Genomic DNA, 8,843 nt, shown 5'->3' with positions numbered 1-8,843 from the left:
GCCGAGGCTCCCCCTCGCGGCCACACTCACCGTGTGTTCATGCAGTGAAGACAGGAAGAAAGCAGCAGGGTGCCTTGCTGTGGGCTGAGCTCTGCTCCCCCGCTATGAGGAGCTTTGCTTATCCTTCCCCACTGCTGGAGTCCCAGCACTTCCAGCTGCCTGCTTTGCAGACCATCTGTTGAGATGAGTCAGGGGGTGGAAGTACAGGCAATGCATGGGTGGTCATGTTTCCCCCCCCCCCCAACTTTTCAATTGTGCCCCCCCCACTATCCAGTTATGTGTCACATCTGTTTCTAAGCCTTTTCCCACAGCACTGATTGCAGCACCCTTTTTTTCCTAAAAAACAAAGACTATGGAAGCATGCAAATATCTAGGGGTGGTGAATAAAAACATAAGCACTGATATACTGGTCAAACCAATGGTCCATCTAGCCCAGTATCCTGTCTCTGACAATGGCTCATACCAGTGCTTCATGGCGAGCATATAGAACAGGGCGACTATGGAGTTGCCCACCACCTCTTGCACTCTGAGCTTCTGGTAGTCAGAGGCTTAAGGACTTCAAAAAGCATGGAATGTATTCCTGACCATCTTGGTTAATAGCCATTGATGGACCTATCCTCCATGAACTTATCCAGTTCTTTTTAAAACCCAGTTATCATTCTAGCCATCACAACATCCTATGGCAATGATGTCCACAAATTAGTTATGCTGCCTATTAATCTCATCAGGTGAACCCTGGTTTTTGTATTATGTGAAAGAGTAAATAACACTTCTCTATTCACTTTTCCCACACCATACATGATGGTATTGCCCTCTCTGATATCCCTCCTTAATCAGAATGATCTCTTTAAATGCAGACCATTCTATCACATAATAGTAATGATAAAACCATTATAATGCTTAAATGGGAGTCATGGGTGCTGTTATACTAAAGACACAGATGGATGCTACACACAGAATTAGGAGGAAGAGCCAACAGGGGACTACCTGAAAAATCCGAGTTGATATCATTGGTGATTGATGGGTGGTAAAAAGTGGGCAAGACAGGATAAGGAGATTCTAATGAAACAACAGCTACCTTTGCCCCTCCTGATATGACTCCAGGCTTTGCAGCAGCATCTGCCTCTTCTAATGCCTTCACCAAAAGCTAATGATGTCAACAGTATTTTCGTTGACTTCAATGGGTCTTAGATCAGGCCCTCGATACAGGAATGCATATATATAAATCCCAGTAACTATGCTACCTGTTTTGTTTCACCATCTGCTTGTACCTTATCAACTAAACTAAACTAAACTAAACTAAACTAAACTAAACTAACTAACTATCTATCTATATAGTTAGTTAGTTAGTTTAGTTGATAAGGTACAAGCAGATGGTGCAACAAAATAGGTAGCATAGTTGCTGGGATTTGTAGGCCCAATAAAATGTGTTGTAATTGTGAACTGCAAATGGCTTCCTCTGTGCAACTCTTTACATTGGCTCTTAACGGCTCCTATGGAGAAGGGATCCTTTTTTTGTAGATTATAACTGTAACTTGAACCAGGTAACAGAATTTAAAAAAACGTGGCATGATCAAAACATTAAAAGAAAAATATAAGCCACATAGGAAGATGAGGAGGTGGATGAAGAAGTGAAAACACAGAAAGGGTCATCAATATTCTGACCAGAATAGAAATGTGGGATTTATTACAGAACCAAATCTTGGGAGATTTTTCAGCCTTATATTTAGCTGCTAGTGAGTAAGATAAACAGGCTAGCGGGATGTGAGCTGAAATAATACAATGGGAATCAAAGCAGGTGGTGTTATAGCTTTGCAAGGAACTGGTTAGACTTCACATAGAGTACGATATCCAGCTTTTGTCACTATTTCTTAGCTACGATATAATTTCTCTTAAAAGAATGCGGCACTGAGTAATTTAAATGATGCCAACTTCAAAGATTTAAGATGCGAAGGAAGAATGAAAAAAAAGTTACGTGTATGCAGCCTGATTTAAAAAAATAAACAGAAGTCTTCAGTTTCTATTCTGAGCTTGAGATGTTTATATATTAGAAGGAAGGCTCCCAATCATTTTGTCTCCTCCTAACTTCTCTTACTGGCTTGCTGTAATTGTGCCACTTTGGGTGAAGGGCACAGTGTCAGTGGTGTTCTATAAATAACTATTCAAAGTTCAACTATTTTCCACAAGAATTTTCAAGATTTTGAAAAAAAATTCCCACCCCTAATTGGGACAAAATAAAAAATCTCAAAAATATTCACAAACCAAAAATAATATATATTGTTTTATTTTATTTAAAGAGAGAGAGAAATATAAGTATAATATAAATACATAGAAAATATGTAATAAAATAAATTACCCCAATCCAATCAGAACATTTTGTTTTGATTGTAGCCATTTATTTTTTACTACAGAGCAACTTAAATTTTGAAATAAAAGAATAATTTTAAAGCAAAAAAAAGAGAGAGAGAAATGTTCATTTTGAAAATGTCAAAATGGGACATTTGGACAATTTCATAACTTTTTTTTCAAAATGGAAAATGGGTTGAAACCCTCCTCTGCAATAAGTTTCAGTTTTGATTCAATTTTAATGACAAGAATTCTTGTCAAAATAACATCGATCAGCTCCATTTCAGTCACACTGCTAGCACTCTGCACCCAGAAAAGACCAGATCCAAAGTTCATCTAAAGGCTCTTATTGTCTTCAGCAGTCTTGGGATCAGGCTCTCTAATGACCAATATGTAACTAAAAGCCTAGTATGGCACCTTGCACTGAAAATTGACTATTAATAAACAGAGAGACAAGGTGGGTGAGGTGATGTCTTTTATTGGGCCAACTTCAGTTGGCGAAAGAGACAAGCCTTCGAGTTCCAAAGAATTCTTCTCTGTTTGTTAATAAATCAGCAGTAGAGATGCTGTCTATTTCAGAAGTGTGACTGATGTTTTGAAATCAGAATAGTGCAAAATTGGAACTGCAACATTACAATATCGGGAACAGTGCATTGTATGGGCTCATTTGGGTTTGGTGATGTTAAATGTTCCAACCTACAGAGACTGTTCAGGGAGCAGAACCAGCATGTTTCTAATGCAGTACTGAGACAGGGCAGAGTTTATCTATGCAGAGTTTACCTATGCAGAGGCTTCACTCGCTATGACCACTACCGTACAATGCTTCTCAGCGGCTTCATCTATCTACAGGAGGGGTAGGATCCTGGTCAGGAGAGCTGTGAATACATGGACCCATAAATCACCATTTTCACAGTGAACAACACTTGGCATTTCTATATTGCTTTACGAGTTCAAACCTTGGGACAGACATTAACTTTCTCACAAACCCTCTGTGAAGTGAATCCCTTCGCCAAGCCTCCCCTGTGGGGAGCACAGCAGCTTGGCACTTCTACAATACCTTTCATCCAAGCTAAGACAACTTTGCAAAGATGGGTAAGTATCATTACTTAGATTGCAAGTTCTTTGGAGCAGGGACTGTCTTTTTGTACAGTGGCTAGCTCAGGGGGGTCCTGGTCCATTACAGTAAATTACATTACAAAGAATACCCACTCCCTTCTCAAATAGCAATCACAGGATGGCTGTGCTGTCACTCTGCAGCCCGAGGAAGGAGGAAGGGGGTATTCCTGTCCCCTCCTCCCCACTGAAATGGCATAGATCTGCTTCTGCACAAAATCCATTGTGCAGGGGAGCGGGGGAAGATTTGTCTCGTTGTACTTTACTAAGCCCATGAAACACTGAAAATGTTCAGATCTCACAGTAATTCACAACCAAACATCTGGTGCCATAGTGCCACCCAGCAGCTTGCACCCTCACACATTCAGGGATAATAAACACAAGAGTGAGCTTAGCAAGCACAAATCCAAATTCAGGTGAAAATGGCTTGACTTGCAGTTTTGTTACAAATCTGAAACTTTTGCCAGATTCAGTTTTTATTTTTTTATACAAATCCATGCACATGGAAAGCAGACCAACACCCAGTGATCTCAGTCAGAGAAAAAAGGAGTTAAAAGGACACTGCAATACTAGAGGGGTAGCCGTGTTAGTCTAGATCTGTAAAAAAAAGCGACAAAGAGTCCTGTGGCACCTTATAGACTGCTCCAATATGTCTGTTAGTCTATAACAGGGATCGTCAACCTCTGGCACGCGGCTCGCCAGGGTAAGCACCCTGGCGAGCCAGGCCAGTTTGTTTATCTGCCGCGTCAGATGGGGAAGCGGGAAGCCGCGGCCAGCACATCCCTCACCCGTGCCGCTTCCCCCCACCCATTGGCCTGGGATGGCGAACCGCGCCAGTGGAAGCCACGATCGGTTGAACCTGAGGGCGCGGCAGGTAAACAAAGTGGCCCAGCCCGCCACGGTGCTTACCCTGGCAAGCCGTGTGCCAGAGGTTGCCGACCCCTGGTCTACAAGCTGCCACAGGACTCTTTGTCACTGCAATACTAGTGTAGATTAAAAAAAAAACAACCACAAAACACTGCAAGTTAGAGAAAATGGATGAATTAATATATATGGAGGCAGAGGCAATGTGTGAGGGGGTCACATGCTCCCACCTCCCCGATTTCTTCCAGGGTTTGCTGGCCCAGCTTGGTGACATGGTATAGCAGGCCCCCTCCCTGCGCAGCAGCTGCCAGAGCCGGTGAGACGTGCCCAGCAGGAAGAGGTAGGAGGAACAGCTGGGAGCTGCAAGTGGGGACTATTGCTTTCTGGGAGGGGAGACGAAGGGTGGGGGGACTGTCTGGTGGGGGGTGTGACTCAAGCTGTTTTGGGAGCGGCCGGACCTTTAAATTGTGCCTCTCCCACCACTATCAGCAGGTACAAGTTGTCTCTGGCAGCTTGTACCTAGCTGTTGCGCACATATGCAGGTGGGGGAGAGGGCACAAGGAAGCCTCAACCCTTCCATCCTTTGTGCATGGCCAAGGTGCCGTATAGGCTTTGCTGCATGCAGAGCTGTCTGACTGCTAGCACCCCCAGGGCTGCAGTCATTCTGAAGGGGGAGGAAAGGATCTGGCCAGTCACAGAGTGGAACACACACTCCATCCTCCTAGGGACAGGTTTGATGTGCACTCTCCCTCTTCTCCCCCGCCCCCCACTGGGTAGGTGAGGGAGATGTACCTCTTCCAGATTTCCCCCTGCTCCGTGATGCCAGTAATATGAATACCCCAGTTTGGCTTATAGTGAATGGCTGACATAAAGATACTCTGCTCACTCTTCTTTCACATCTCAAACACACTTATCATTAACAAATGTTTAAACTGGAGCTGGCTGAATTTCTATTCTACAGGACATTCCCACATTTTAAAATTTCCTTTGGTCCCAAAATAGAAGAAAAAGTCAATGTTTCCTGCTAAGCAAAATTTCTGGAAAAAAAATATCAGATTTGGTTTTTTTGATGAAAAGTTGAAATTTTGCATGGATTTTTTTATAGTTTTCATTGAAAAAGTGACTTGATTCTTTCCTGCCCCTGACCTTCCATCATCACTAACACCTGGGCAGAACGAGTGCTGAGTGAGTAAGTTCCGCCATTCTGATTTGTTAGCGGTTTACAGCCCATCCTTTGCATGTGCAATCCCTAACATGGGCACATATAAACACCAGTTTAATAGCAGATTAAAGGTCAACTTACATTTCTGACATATTGGGCCTGACTTTCTAAACTGCACGCACAAAAACATGTGAGCAATGAAGTGCCTGAGTGACAGTGCATGAAATCCATAAAATTTACACATTATGGAGACATTCACATTTTCAGCGGGTTACCAAACACATGGACCTTTTGAAAATTTGGCTTCATGTTTCAAAATTCTACTTTTAAATCTACTTCTAAAAACAGTTGGAGTCTTAAAATTAGACTCAGAAGCCAGTGATTTGTACCTGTGGATGCAGCAGTATTCCATCAGCAATAGAGTCAATTCTCTTTAAGCGTCATGACTGTTTGCATAAATAGAAATGACAGTTTACAGGTAAATCCCACACAGTGTGGAGTCCATTCATTTTAAATGTTATGCTTAGAAGGCCACAGCAGCATAATAATGCAAAGACAGGCATGAAGCCTTCAATAAAATTGCACCCTCTGGGTTAGTGCCACTGCATAGCATGTTTTGGATATTTACAGAATTATTATGCACTAGGTGGTCAATTAGAGCCCAGTCTGTTGTCATAAATACTAAGCCCAAAGGCCACAGGAGCAGACTGCATTGAACCATTTCTTGTGTCCATGGTCACCAGGGCATAATACCTACATATTGCAGTTGCTATCATTCATTTAAGCTTTTCTTAAAGTGATTCTGCTACATGTTGCACCTGTTGAATTATTTTATTAAGTGTACCCCTTGACACACACCTCTCCTGAGTACTGCACTGTCACTTTCTCATCTTCCCTCTACTCATAGACAACAATACCAATAAAATCAGGAAGTCTGCTCCTTCCACCTCCAGCTGTCTTGTTGAGTTATCGGTTGATGGCAGATGGTTTTGGGGGTCTCTGGGAGACAGACACATTGCTAACGTTGCCTCAATGTGCTGAACTTTAGTTTTCTCCAGCACCTGTTTTTCATCAGCAAAAGGCAGAGGCCAGAAGAACACAAGACCCCTGGTTGAGTGATGTAAACAGTTTTTATCACAGACACACAAGTCACAATAGTCTCATTGAGCTAGAGTGAGCATCAATAGCAGGGTAGGCATGGTAGCATGGGCAGCAGCAGCGGTGGTATGTCTTAGCTGTGCTATATACATTCCCGTAGATTTCAGGTGGGTTTGCACTCAGCACGGCTAGCCTGTGCTGCTGCGATCTGTGCTACCGTGGCTATGCTACTATGAGATGAGAGCTAGCGCTAGTGTGTGACTGTGAGCTGGCAATCACACCCCAGCTCGTAGCATAGACAAAGCCTTAAAGGTGCAGCACTGCTGTAAGCTGAGCTGCTCTATGACTTTTTTCCAAGTGAATTGTGGGAGAACTTTTCGGAATGGCAGAAAGGCATTGGAGGACTAGCATCACTTTAGTGACCCTAGCCGGAGTCCACAGTATAGTGTGGTCATATTAGCAAGTGGTCAAGTTGTGTTCACTAGAGTTTCATCCTCAAGCCCTTCTCGCGTGAGCCAATTTAAGTGAAAAGCACCATTACTCTCCAGTTAAGGGTTTTCGTGTGTGGACGGGACTCGAGTTTGGGGCAACACTCAAGTTAACTTTCCAGCAAAGACAAGCCCTTCTGAAAAGTCTCCTGTATGTCCTGGCTCTACCCAGTCAGTCCCACCCAATGGATGGCTCTGGGCTCCCTTGGCAAAGCTGGGGTTGCGGACCACTAGCAATGCTACAAACACCCTCCACCCACATCAGACAGACCTCGCACTGCAGGGAGCTTGCAGCTCTCAATTCTGCCGGTAGCACTCAGGGAACAAATCATGCCCTGGGTTTGCTTTCTGTGGCGGGGAGTGGCGGGAGGCTGTTTCATCCAGAATAAGTCAACCGTCAAATTTCAGCCAGAGGCAAGAATAAGTCGTTTGCGGGGGCTTCTTTGTTTTGTTTTGGTTTTTGTTTATTTTATGAGACCAGAAGGAGATTATTGCAGTCAATTTTTTCATGAAATTGCAAAACATATACCATCAATATTTAATATGAGTAAAAATGTAACTGTTTTATACAATGTCCACAGATATGAATTAGCCATTAAAGGAGTCTCTTGTGCCTCATGGAGGATTTTAAAAATATTATATTGGGGCACTGTTCACTTCTATTGAAAGTTTTATAATCCAGAGCAAATATTTATTGTAGAATACTAATCCTCTGTTCACACATATAAAATACATCAAGAATCTGGCAAATTCTTTCATTCTCTCCTGAGAGGAAAGCCCAAATCCACAAAATTATTTAGGTTCCTTCCATTGTGGAATTTGGGAACATAAATACCTTTGTGGCTCTCAACTGGAGGTGCTTTTCACCAATAAATGAGGCAAATTACATCGCCAAAATATATTTGAACGGATGGGCATATTTTTGTTATAAATGGGTCAAATCCTGCAATTCTCACTAAGGAAAAATTCTCATTGCAGTCAATGGAAGTTTTGCCTGAGTAAGAACTGCAAGTTATAGATGTCAATCTACACTGCAAAATACAGGTGCAACTACAGATTGTCCTTAGAATATGGAATTCAGTCCTTACCACTTTTATTTTGGAAGCTATTTAGGAATATTTGCAAGTGAATCCTCACAAAACTCCTGTGTTGGAAATACTGATTGCTCTTTCTATTTTGCAGATGACAAAATTGAGGGAGAGATGGGAAGACCTAAATTTTCATCACGGGAATACAAGAAGTTAATTTCCCAAGGTCACACTGGAAGACAGGGTAGACAATTTGTGAGTCTCTGACTCTCAATCTTACATTCAAGCTTTGCCTCTTTCTCTTGCCACTGTTACAGCATGACCTTTAATTTAAATTACCATTAAATTTAGAGAGTTACAGTAGGGATGAATTTGGCCATGGTATTTGTGGGAAAGCAGAATATCACGTATGGAGGGAGACTTGATCAGTATTTAGAGTTATTGAGAAATAGGTTTTGTGACAAAAGTGCTCAGTACCGGTATTAATGTAAACAATTTATACAGTGGCAGTAGACGGGGCTCAATAATATGTAACATCCTTTTTTTTTTTTTAGGATCACTTTAATTTGTTGGGCGTTTCAGCTGGTTCTCTCTGTGTAGATCATGCCAGGCATTTCTTAACAGGTTTAGTAACTGCTGCCCTAGAGGTCCTGAACCACAGCTTTCCTAAGGCATACAACAGAAACAAAGCCTCTCCTCTGCTGACTAAAGAAAAGGAAAATATACAACACTGTTTAACATTTC

At 42.4% G+C, this 8,843-nt stretch overlaps 1 long non-coding RNA gene across 1 annotated transcript; it reads left to right on the top strand.

Moving 5' to 3' along the window:
* Window positions 1-3,315: 3,315 nt before the first annotated feature.
* On the top strand, window positions 3,316-8,355 carry LOC120384777. Its single transcript, XR_005589101.1, has 3 exons — window positions 3,316-3,438; window positions 4,572-4,663; window positions 8,254-8,355. It is a non-coding gene; the product is annotated as an uncharacterized LOC120384777 (long non-coding RNA).
* Window positions 8,356-8,843: the final 488 nt, after the last annotated feature.

This window comes from Mauremys reevesii, linkage group 16 (genome assembly GCF_016161935.1).
Source record: "Mauremys reevesii isolate NIE-2019 linkage group 16, ASM1616193v1, whole genome shotgun sequence".
NCBI classification, from domain to species: Eukaryota; Metazoa; Chordata; order Testudines; family Geoemydidae; genus Mauremys; species Mauremys reevesii.
Note: the sequence above shows the minus strand (reverse complement) of the source record. Positions and strands in the feature narration are given on the sequence as shown.